Raw genomic sequence first — 5,000 nt, forward strand, 5'->3', positions numbered from 1 at the left:
CCAACCAAATCGACTTGCCTTCATCTCTTGTTAGGTTTATAATATCAATACTCGAACTTATATACATGTTCAGGGACATCATTTTAACTTTCGGTTTGCACCCAAGTCCCGAACTTAGAGATATTTTTGGTTTTGGACCAACCAATTCGACTTGCGTTCATCTCTTGTTCGGTTTATAATATCAATACTCGAACTTATATGCATGTTCAGGGACATCATTTTAACTTTCGGTTTGTACCCAAGTCCCGAACTTAGAGATATTTTTGGTTTTGGACCAACCAATTCGACTTGCCTTCATCTCTTTTTAGGTTTATAATATCAATACTCGAACTTATATGCATGTTCAGGGACATCATATTAACTTTCGGTTTGTACCCAAGTCCCGAACTTAGTGATATTTTTGGTTTCCGACCAACCAATTCGACTTGCCTTCATCTCTTGTTAGGTTTATAATATCAATACTCGAACTTATATGCATGTTCAGGGACATCATTTTAACATTCGGTTTGTACCCAAGTCCCGAACTTAGTGATATTTTTGGTTTCCGACCAACCAATTCGACTTGCCTTCATCTCTTGTTAGGTTTATAATATCAATACTCGAACTTATATGCATGTTCAGGGACATCATTTTAACTTTCGGTTTGCACCCAAGTCCCGAACTTAGAGATATTTTTGGTTTTGGACCAACCAATTCGACTTGCCTTCATCTCTTGTTAGGTTTATAATATCAATACTCGAACTTATATGCATGTTCAGGGACATCATATTCACTTTCGGTTTGCACCCAAGTCCCGAACTTAGTGATATTTTTGGTTTCTTACCAACCAATTCGACTTGCCTTCATCTCTTGTTAGGTTTATAATATCAATACTCGAACTTATATGCATGTTCAGGGACATCATATTCACTTTCGGTTTTTACCCAAGTCCCGAACTTAGAGATATTTTTGGTTTCTTATCAACCAATTCGACTTGCCTTCATCTCTTGTTAGGTTTATAATATCAATACTCGAACTTATATGCATGTTCAAGGACATCATTTTCACTTTCGGTTTGTACCCAAGTCCCGAACTTAGTGATATTTTTGGTTTCTTAGCAACCAATTCGACTTGCCTTCATCTCTTGTTAGGTTTATAATATCAATACTCGAACTTATATGCATGTTCAGGGACATCATTTTAACTTTCGGTTTGTACCCAAGTCCCGAACTTAGTGATATTTTTGGTTTTGGACCAACCAATTCGACTTGCCTTCATCTCTTGTTAGGTTTATAATATCAATACTCGAACTGATATGCATGTTCAGGGACATCATTTTAACTTTCGGTTTGTACCCAAGTCCCGAACTTAGAGATATTTTTGGTTTTGGACCAACCAATTCGACTTGTCTTCATCTCTTGTTAGGTTTATAATATCAATACTCGAACTTATATGCATGTTCAGGGACATCATATTCACTTTCGGTTTGCACCCAAGTCCCGAACTTAGTGATATTTTTGGTTTCTTATCAACCAATTCGACTTGCCTTCATCTCTTGTTAGGTTTATAATATCAATACTCGAACTTATATGCATGTTCAGGGACATCATTTTAACTTTCGGTTTGCACCCAAGTCCCGAACTTAGAGATATTTTTGGTTTTGGACCAACCAATTCGACTTGCCTTCATCTCTTGTTAGGTTTATAATATCAATACTCGAACTTATATGCATGTTCAGGGACATCATTTTAACATTCGGTTTGTACCCAAGTCCCGAACTTAGTGATATTTTTGGTTTCCGACCAACCAATTCGACTTGCCTTCATCTCTTGTTAGGTTTATAATATCAATACTCGAACTTATATGCATGTTCAGGGACATCATTTTAACTTTCGGTTTGCACCCAAGTCCCGAACTTAGAGATATTTTTGGTTTTGGACCAACCAATTCGACTTGCCTTCATCTCTTGTTAGGTTTATAATATCAATACTCGAACTTATATGCATGTTCAGGGACATCATATTAACTATTGGTTTGCGCACAAGTCCCGAACTTAGTGATATTTTTGGTTTCCAACCAACCAATTCGACTTGCCTTCATCTCTTGTTAGGTTTATAATATCAATACTCGAACTTATATGCATGTTCAGGGACATCATTTTAACTTTCGGTTTGCACCCAAGTCCCGAACTTAGAGATATTTTTGGTTTCTCACCAACCAATTCGACTTGCCTTCATCTCTTGTTAGGTTTATAATATCAATACTCGAACTTATATGCATGTTCAGGGACATCATTTTAACTTTTGGTTTGCGCACAAGTCCCGAACTTAGTGATATTTTTGGTTTCCGACCAACCAATTCGACTTGCCTTCATCTCTTGTTAGGTTTATAATATCAATACTCGAACTTATATGCATGTTCAGGGACATCATATTAACTTTCAGTTTGTACCCAAGTCCCGAACTTAGAGACATTTTTGGTTTCGGACCAACCAATTCGACTTGCCTTCATCTCTTGTTAGGTTTATAAAATCAATACTCGAACTTATATGCATGTTCAGGGACATCATTTTAACTTTCGGTTTGCACCCAAGTCCCGAACTTAGAGATATTTTTGGTTTTGGACCAACCAATTCGACTTGCCTTCATCTCTTGTTAGGTTTATAATATCAATACTCGAACTTATATGCATGTTCAGGGACGTCATATTAACTTTTGGTTTGCACCCAAGTCCCGAACTTAGTGATATATTTGGTTTTGGACCAACCAATTCGACTTGCCTTCATCTCTTGTTAGGTTTATAATATCAATACTCGAACTTATATGCATGTTCAGGGACATCATTTTAACTTTCGGTTTGCACCCAAGTCCCGAACTTAGAGATATTTTTGGTTTTGGACCAACCAATTCGACTTGCCTTCATCTCTTTTTAGGTTTATAAAATCAATACTCGAACTTATATGCATGTTCAGGGACATCATTTTAACTTTTGGTTTGCGCACAAGTCCCGAACTTAGAGATATTTTTGGTTTCCGACCAACCAATTCGACTTGCCTTCATCTCTTGTTAGGTTTATAATATCAATACTCGAACTTATATGCATGTTCAGGGACATCATATTAACTTTCGGTTTGTACCCAAGTCCCGAACTTAGAGATATTTTTGGTTTCTCACCAACCAATTCGACTTGCCTTCATCTCTTGTTAGGTTTATAATATCAATACTCGAACTTATATGCATGTTCAGGGACATCATTTTAACTTTCGGTTTGTACCCAAGTCCCGAACTTAGTGATATTTTTGGTTTCTTACTTACCAATTCGACTTGCCTTCATCTCTTGTTAGGTTTATAATATCAATACTCGAACTTATATGCATGTTCAGGGACATCATATTAACTTTTGGTTTGCGCACAAGTCCCGAACTTAGAGATATTTTTGGTTTTGGACCAACCAATTCGACTTGCCTTCATCTCTTGTGAGGTTTATAATATCAATACTCGAACTTATATGCATGTTCAGGGACATTATTTTAACTTTCGGTTTGTACCCAAGTCCCGAACTTAGAGATATTTTTGGTTTCCGACCAACCAATTCGACTTGCCTTCATCTCTTGTTAGGTTTATAATATCAATACTCGAACTTATATGCATGTTCAGGGACATCATTTTAACTTTCGGTTTGCACCCAAGTCCCGAACTTAGAGATATTTTTGGTTTCTCACCAACCAATTCGACTTGCCTTCATCTCTTGTTAGGTTTATAATATCAATACTCGAACTTATATGCATGTTCAGGGACATCATATTAACTTTTGGTTTGCACCCAAGTCCCGAACTTAGTGATATATTTGGTTTTGGACCAACCAATTCGACTTGCCTTCATCTCTTGTTAGGTTTATAATATCAATACTCGAACTTATATGCATGTTCAGGGACATCATTTTAACTTTCGGTTTGCACCCAAGTCCCGAACTTAGAGATATTTTTGGTTTTGGACCAACCAATTCGACTTGCCTTCATCTCTTTTTAGGTTTATAAAATCAATACTCGAACTTATATGCATGTTCAGGGACATCATTTTAACTTTTGGTTTGCGCACAAGTCCCGAACTTAGAGATATTTTTGGTTTCCGACCAACCAATTCGACTTGCCTTCATCTCTTGTTAGGTTTATAATATCAATACTCGAACTTATATGCATGTTCAGGGACATCATATTAACTTTCGGTTTGTACCCAAGTCCCGAACTTAGAGATATTTTTGGTTTCTCACCAACCAATTCGACTTGCCTTCATCTCTTGTTAGGTTTATAATATCAATACTCGAACTTATATGCATGTTCAGGGACATCATTTTAACTTTCGGTTTGTACCCAAGTCCCGAACTTAGTGATATTTTTGGTTTCTTACTTACCAATTCGACTTGCCTTCATCTCTTGTTAGGTTTATAATATCAATACTCGAACTTATATGCATGTTCAGGGACATCATATTAACTTTTGGTTTGCGCACAAGTCCCGAACTTAGAGATATTTTTGGTTTTGGACCAACCAATTCGACTTGCCTTCATCTCTTGTGAGGTTTATAATATCAATACTCGAACTTATATGCATGTTCAGGGACATCATTTTAACTTTCGGTTTGCTCCCAAGTCCCGAACTTAGAGATATTTTTGGTTTCGGACCAACCAATTCGACTTGCCTTCATCTCTTGTTAGGTTTATAATATCAATACTCGAACTTATATGCATGTTCAGGGACATCATATTAACTTTCGGTTTGCGCACAAGTCCCGAACTTAGAGATATTTTTGGTTTCGGACCAACCAATTCGACTTGCCTTCATCTCTTGTTAGGTTTATAATATCAATACTCGAACTTATATGCATGTTCAGGGACATCATTTTAACTTTCGGTTTGTACCCAAGTCCCGAACTTAGAGATATTTTTGGTTTCTTACTTACCAATTCGACTTGCCTTCATCTCTTGTTAGGTTTATAATATCAATACTCGAACTTATGTGCATG

Source organism: Anopheles maculipalpis, assembly GCF_943734695.1.
Source record: "Anopheles maculipalpis chromosome X unlocalized genomic scaffold, idAnoMacuDA_375_x X_unloc_133, whole genome shotgun sequence".
Taxonomy (NCBI): domain Eukaryota; kingdom Metazoa; phylum Arthropoda; class Insecta; order Diptera; family Culicidae; genus Anopheles; species Anopheles maculipalpis.